Here is an 8,382-nt window from a genome sequence, read left to right on the forward strand (position 1 = left end):
GAAATGACTTCATCGTTAACAAAAGGGAGGTCCACTCAGAAGCCCCATCCAAAAGTCACCAACTACAAAGACCACAGGTAGATAAATCCACAAAGATGGGAATAAAACAGTGCAAAAATTATGAAAGAGCCAAAAAGCAGAAAGCCTCTCCTCACCAGCCTCGCCTCACGAGGGATCACAACTCCTCACCAGCAAGGAAATAAGGCTGGATAGAGAATGAGTCTGATGAATTGAAAGAAAGAGGCTTCAGAAATTGGGTAATAACAAGGTTCTCTGAACTAAAAGAACATATTCCAACCCAATACAAAGAAACTAGAACCTTGAAAAAAAGTTTGACAAAATGCTAATGAGAATAAACACCTTAGAGAAGAATATAAATGAATTGATGGAGCTGAAAACGTAACACAAGAATTTCATGAAGCATACACAAGTTTCAATAGCAAAGTGGACCAAGTAGAAGAAAGGATATCAGAGATTGAAGATCAACTCAATGAAATAAAATGAGAAGGTAAGAGTAGAGAAAAAAGAGAGAAAAGAAATGAACAAAGCCTCCAAGAAATATGGGATTATGGGAAAAGACCTAATCTACATTTGATAAGTGTAACTGAATGTGATGGAGAGAATGAATCCAAACTGGAAAACACTCTTCAGGATATTATCCAGGAAAACTTCCAAAATCTAGCAAGGCAGGCCAATATCCTTGTCCAGGAAACACAGAGAACACCACAAAGATACTCCTCAAGAAGAGCAACCCCAAGGCACATAATTGTCAGATTCACCAGGGTTGAAATGAAGGAAAAAATGCTAAGGGAAGCAAGATAGAAAGGTTGGGTTACCCACAAAGGGAAGCCCATCAGACTCACAGCGGATCTCTTTGAAGAAACCCTACAAGACAGAAGAGAGTGGGGGCCAATATTCAACATTCTTAAAGAAAAGAACTTTCAACCTAGAATTTCATATCCAGCAAAACTAATCTTCATAAGTGAAGGAGAAAGAAAATCCTTTATGAACAAGCAAATGATGAGAGATTTCATAGCCACCAGGCCAGCCTTACAAGAGCTCCTGAAAGAAGCACTCAACATAGAAATGAACAACCAGTATCAGCCACTCCAAAAATGTACGAAATGGTAAAGAGCATCGACACAATGAAGGAACTGCATCAATTAATGGGAAAACAACCAGCTAGCATCAAAATGGAAGAATCAAATTCACACATAACAATATTAACCTTAAATGTAAATGGGCTAAATGCCCCAATCAAAAGACACAGTCTAGCAAATTGGATAAAAAGTCAAAACTCATTGATGTGCTGTATCCAGGAAACCCATCTCACATGCAAGGATACAGAGAGGTTCAAAATAAAGGGATTGAGGAAGATTTATCAAGCAAATGGAGAGCAAAAATAAACAGGAGTTGCAATCCAGTCCCTGATAAAATAGACTTTAAACACACAAAGATCAAAAGACACAAAGAAGGGCATTACGTAATGGTAAAAGAATCAATGCAACAAGAAGAGCTAACAATCCTAAATACATACGCATCCAATACAGGGGCACCCAGGTACATAAAGCAAGTTCTTAATGACCTACAAAGAGACTTAGACTCCCACACAATAACAGTGGGTGACTGCAACATTCCACTGTCAATATTATATAGATCAACGAGACAGAAAATTAGCAAAGATATCCAGAACTTGAACTCAGATCTGGACCAAGCAAACCTAATAGACATTTACAGAACTCTCCACCCCAAATCCACAAAATATACATTCTTCTCAGCACCACACCACACCTACTCTAAAACTGACCACATAATTGGAAGTAGATCACTCCTCAGCAAATGCAAAAGAATGGAAATCATAACAAACAGTCTCTCAGACCACAGTGCAATCAAATTAGAACTCAGGACTGAGAAACTAACTCAGAACCGTACAACTTCATGGAAACTGAACAACTGGTTCCTGAATGTCGAATGGATAAACAATGAAATGAAGGCAGAAATAAAGATGTTCTTCGAAACCAACAAGAATGAAGACACAATGTACCAGAATCTCCGGGACATATTTAAAGCAGTGTCTACAGGAATATTTATAGCAATAAATGCCCACATGAGAAGCAAGGAAAAATCTACAATTGACACCCTATCATCAAAATTGAAAGAGCTAGAGTAGCAAAATCAAAAAAACTCAAAAGCTAGCAGAAGACAAGAAATAACTAAGATCAGAGCAGAACTGAAGGAGATAGAGACACAAAAAACCCTTTAAAAAATCTATAAATCCAGGAGCCGGTTTTTTTTAAAAGATTAACAAATAGACAGACTGCTACCCAGATTAATAAAAAAGAAAAGAGAGAAGAATCAAATAGATGCAATAAAAAACAATAAAGTGGATATCACCACCAATTCCACAGAAATACAAACTACCATCAGAGATTACTACAAATAACGCTATGCACATAAACCAGTAAACCTGGAAGAAATGGATAACTTCCTGTACACTTGCACCCTCCCAAGCCTAAACCAGAAAGAAGTCAAAACCCTGAATAGAGCAATAACAAGGGCTGAACTTGAGGCAGCAATTAATAGCCTAACAACGAAAAAAATCCCAGGTCCAGATGTGTTCACAGCCGAATTCTACCAGACATACAAACAGGAGCTTGTACCACTCCTTCTGAAACTATTCCAAACAATACAAAAAGAGGGAATCCTTTCCAAATCATTTTATGAGACCAACATCATACTCATACGAAAACCTGGCAGAGACTCAACAAAAAAAGAAAACTTCAGGCCAATATCTACGATGAACATAGATGCAAAAATCTTCAATAAAATACTGGCAAACTGATTGGAATGGCACATCAAAAAGCTTATCTATCACCATCAAGTAGGCTTCATCCCAGGGATGCAAAGCTGTTTCCACGTACACAAGGCTATAAATGTAATGCACCACAAAAACAGAACCAAAGACAAAAACCACACGATTATCTCAATTGATGCAGAGAAGGCCTTTGACAAAATTCAACAGCGCTTTATGCTAAAAACTCTCAATAAACTACGTATCTATGGAACGTATCTCAAAATAATAAAAGGTATTTATGACAAACCCACAGCCAATATCATACTGAATCAGCAAAAACTGGAAGCATTCCCTTAGAAATCTGGCCCTAGACAAGGATGCCCTCTCTCACCACTCCTATTCAATTTAGTATTGGATGTTCTAGCCAGAGCAATCAGGCAAGAAAAAGAAATAAAGCATATTCAATTAGGAAGGGAGGAGGTCAAATTGTCTCTATTTGCAGATGACATGATTGTATATTTAGCAGACCCCCATCGTCTAAGCCCAAAATCTCCTGAAATTGATAAGCAACTTCAGCATAGTCTCAGGATACAAAATCAATGTGCAGAAATCACAGCATTCCTATACACCAATAACAGACTTAAAGAGAGCCAAATCAAGAATGAACTGCCATTCACAATTGCTACAAAGAGAATAAAATACCTAGGAATACAACTAACAAAGGTTGTAAAGGACCTCTTCAAGTAGAACTACAAACCACTGCTCAAGGAAATAAGAGAGCACACACACAGATGGAGAAACATTCCATGCTCATGATTTTGAAGAAACAGTATTGTGAAAATGGCCATGCTGCCCAATGTAATTTATAGATTCAACACTATTCCCATCAAGCCACCTACGACCTTCACAGAACTGGAAAAACCCACCTTAAACTTCATATGGAACCAAGAGAGCCTGCATAGCCAAGGCAATCCTAAGCAAAAAGAACAAAGCTGGAGGCATCACACTACCTGATCTCAAACTATACTACAGGGCTACTGAAATCAAAACAGCATGGTACTAGTACCAAACAGAGATATAGACCAATGGAACAGAACGGAGGCCTGAGGGGCAATGCCACACATCTACATCCATCTGATCTCTGACAAACCTGACAAAAACAAGCAATGGGGAAAGGATTCCATGTTTAATAAATGGTGTTGGGAAAACCAGCTAGCAGTGTGCAGAAAGCAGAAACTGGACCCCTTCCTGACACCTTACATTAAAATTAACTCCAGATGGATTAAAGATCTAAACGTAAGACCTAACACCATTAAAACCCTAGAAGAAAACCTAGGCAAAACCATTCAGGACATAGGCATAGGCAAGGACTTCATGACTAAAACACCAAAAGCATTGGCAACAAAAGCCAAAATAGACAAATGGAATCTAATTACACTCCAGAGCTTCTGTACAGCAAGGAAACAATCATTAGCGTGAACCAGCAACCAACAGAATGGGAAAAAAATTTTGCAATCTACCCATCTGACTAAGGGCTAATATATAGAATCTACAAAGAACTAAAACAGATTTACAAGAAAAAAAACAAACAAGCCCATTCAAAAGTGGGCAAATGATATGAACAGACACTTTACAAAAGAAGACATACATGAGACCAATAAATATATGAAAAAAATGCTCATCATCACTGGCCATTAGAGAAATGCAAATCAAAACCACATTGAGATACCACCTCACACCAGTTAGACTGATGATCACTAAAAAATCTGGAGACAACAGATGCTGGAGAGGATGTGGAGAAATAGGAACACTTTTACACTGTTGGTGGGAGTGTAAATTAGTTCAACCATTGTGGAAGACAGTATGGCAATTCCTCAAGGACCTAGAAATAGAAATTCCATTTGACCCAGCAATCCCATTACTGGGTATATATCCAAAGGATTACAAATCATTCTATTATAAAGACACATTCACATATATGTTCATTGTGGTGCTGTTTACAATAGAAAAGACTTGGAACCAAACCAAATGCCCATCCATGATAGATTGGACAGGGAAAATGTGGCACATATACACCATGGAATACTATGCAATCATAAAAAACGATGAGTTCATGTCCTTTTTAGGGACACGGATGAACCTGGGAACCATCATTCTCAGCAAACTGACACAAGAACAGAAAATCAAACACTGCATGTTATCACTCATAGGCAGGTGTTGATCAATGAGAACACATGGACACAGGAAGGGGAGCATCATACACTGAGGTCTGTTGTGGGGAGGACTAGGGAAGGGACAGCAAGGGGTAGGGAGTTGGAGAGGAATAACATGGGGAGAAATGCCAGATATAGGTGATGGAGATGGAGGCAGCAAACCATATTGCCATGTATGTACCTATGCAAAAATCCTGCATGCTCTTCACATGTACCCCAGAAGGTGAACTGCAATAAAATATATGTTTGAAAAAAAAAAAGGAACCTTAGTATAGTGGAGAGGAATGTCAGCTGTCTGTAGATGTACGTCTGTGTGTGTGAATGTGCACAAGGGTGTTGGGGAGAGTAGTAAAAGATGAAATAGGAGAGGAACGCAGAGGCCAAATTATGTCCCCTTAAAGGTAATCTCTTTGTGGCAAAGTGTGTTGGTAAACATTCTCATGGCTGTTTTTCAAAGGGCTCTGATCATATCAAGACAATAAGGCTGGATGCTGTGACAAGGTGTGTTTTAAGGGCATCAAGGTTTCCTAACAGCTTAATGCTTCTTGATACAGCAGTTCCTGTGTACATTCAGAAAAATATGACTCTTCTATTTCTGTTTTTTTCCTATATAACATGAAAGAGCCCATTTTTCTGACCACTTTCAGATGAGATTGGTACAGAAGATAGTGATCCATAAAGACAGCTATTATGTACCTTGGCATGTTGCCAATATTGTCAGGCTTCTAACTCACAATATTTGTAGACTTTAGAAGTCATGGTTTAATGTTCACCCAGGACAAAAATCTCTTGTAAGTTTTACATTTTCTTTTGAGGGGGCAGCATCAGATAGAACCTCAACTTCCCATTAGGTGGCTTACTCCAAATTTAACAAGCCAAGCTCATCCAGTTCAAGGTGGCGCTTTTCTGGACTGAAGATTTGAGCTATAGTTCTAGAAATTAATAATTTGGTGTAGGGAAAAGAGATGGAAGAGATCATCCAAGATATACAATAAAGAGGAAAGAAAGTTTGAAGGTGAGAGAAATATTTGACTTGTTCATAAGAAGTAACAGATGGCATTCAAGGGAAAGAGTGATGTTGATTTCTGGACCAATAAAAGTTAATTAACCCCTAGTGAATTGAGGGATTATATAGGTATCAGTCTTAGCCTGCATGCCGGATGTATTTCACTTGCTCTTCCAAAACAAATTTATTCTCCATCCTGCTCTTCTCTGCTCTGTGCCTGGGGACTGGCTTGTTGATGAATTGCATCGTGGCCTGTGTTGCCCTCTGGCTTACAGTTGAGTTCAGCCAATGGGAGGCACTAGTAGATCAAAGTGAGGAAGAGGAGGTGAGACTAGGGTAGCTTTTTCTCTGGCTGTTGTTTAGCTCTTTCCTTCTACCAAAGGCCACAGCTCCCACCAGATCAACTCTGCTCTAGCCTCTCTCTCTCTCTATCCTCTGTGTGTGTGTGTGTGTGTGTGTGTGTGTGTGTGTGTGTGTGTATGTGTGTCCTGTCTCTCATATATGTATACATCATATATCAGTTTACTTCCTTCTCTTGCTGCCTCAGATCTAGGAAGTAATGACTCCCTTCTGTTGCTAGCTTTTTCTTTCCTTACACATCCTTTTTGACCTTGCCTATCCTGCCTGCATCGTTGTAAATGGTCCTTCTATTAAATTCTTCTCTATTCATTGGTTTAAGTGGGCCATTTATTTCCTGTCTGGATCCTAACTGATACAGCCTGCCATAGACTGCATGCTTCTTACATTAGCATCGGAGAGTTAGCCTGACTTTCAAAGGTAGTTAAGACAGTAACAATTGTTGGTAATAATTAGATAGAAATTATACATATAGGTGATGGGGAGGAAGGCAGCAAACCACATTGCCATGTATGTACCTATACAACAATCTTGCATGTTCTTCACATGTACCCCAAAACCTAAAATGCAGTAAAATATATATTTTTTTAAAAAAAGAAAAGAAATTACAGTGCACTAAATGTATTCAGATGTTATCTCACTTCTCATTCTTTATCCATGACCATTAAAATGTATATCTCACCTGCTCTAATGGAATAATAATTATAGATGATAAATGTAAATATGGATATCTACTACCAGATCCAAGTCTAAATCATATTCTTAAGAATTCAAGACTGGGCATGGTGTCTCACACATGTAATGCCAGCAATTTGGGAGGCCGAGGCAGGGGGATCATGTGAGGTCAGGAGTTCAAGACCCGGAGTTCATGGTTAATATGGTGAAACCCCATCTCTACTAAAAATACGAAATTAGGTGTGGTAGAGAATGCCTGTAATCCCAGTTACCTGTGAGGCTGAGGCAGGAGAATCGCTTGAACACAGGAGGTGGAGGTTGCAGTGAGCTGAGATCACACCACTGCACTCCAGCCTGGTCAACAAGAGTGAAACTTGATCTCAAAAAATAAAAAAAATTTAAGAACACAAATTTTGTGCTCGCTTCAGCAGCACATATACTAAAATTGTAAAGATACAGAAAAGATTAGCATGGCCCCTACACAAGGATGACATGCAAATTCGTGAAGTATTCCATATTTTTAGCCCAGGTCCAGACAGATTCACAGACGAATTCTACCAGACATACAAAGAGGAGCTGGTACCATTCCTTCTGAAACTATTCCAAACAATACAAAAAGAGGGAATCCTTCCCAAATCATTTTATGAGACCAACATCATACTCATACCAAAACCTGGCAGAGGCTCAGCAAGAAACGAAAGCTTCAGGCCAATATCCATGATGAACATAGATGCAAAAATCTTCAATAAAATACTGGCAAACCAATTGCAATGACGCGTCAAAAAGCTTATCCAACACCATCAAGTAGGCTTCATCCTGAGGATGCAAAGCTGGTTCAATATACACAACTCTATAAAAGTAATACACCACATAAACAGAACCAAAGACAAAAACCACATGATTATCTCAATTGATGCAGAGAAGTCTTTTGACAAAATTTAACAGCGCTTTATGCTAAAAACCCTCAATAAACTAGTTATTGGCAGAACATATCTTAAAATAATAAAAGCTATTTATGACAAACCAACAGCCAATATCCTACTGAATGGGCCAAAACTGGAAGCATTCTCTTTGAAAGCTGGCCCTAGACGAGGATGCCCTCTCTCACCACTCCTATTCAAATAGCATTGAAAGTTTCAGCCAGAGCAATCAGGCAAGAAAGAGAAATAAAGAGTATTCATATAGGAAAGAAGGAAGCCAAATTGTCTCTATTTGCAGAAAACATGATTGTATATCTAGAAGACCCCACTGTCTCAGCCCAAAAATCTCCTGAAACTGATAAGCAACTTCAGCAAAGTCTCAGGATACAAAATCAATGTGCAGAAATCACAAGCATT

At 38.8% G+C, this 8,382-nt stretch overlaps 1 non-coding gene across 1 annotated transcript; it reads left to right on the forward strand.

Annotated features, from left to right (window-relative positions):
* Nucleotides 1-7,460: 7,460 nt before the first annotated feature.
* LOC116550523 lies at nt 7,461-7,567 on the forward strand. The gene has a single exon (XR_004268473.1). It is a non-coding gene; the product is annotated as a U6 spliceosomal RNA (small nuclear RNA).
* Nucleotides 7,568-8,382: the final 815 nt, after the last annotated feature.

The sequence above is a fragment of the Sapajus apella genome, unplaced genomic scaffold (genome assembly GCF_009761245.1).
Source record: "Sapajus apella isolate SASKATOON/1434 unplaced genomic scaffold, GSC_monkey_1.0 scaffold7, whole genome shotgun sequence".
NCBI lineage: Eukaryota > Metazoa > Chordata > Mammalia > Primates > Cebidae > Sapajus > Sapajus apella.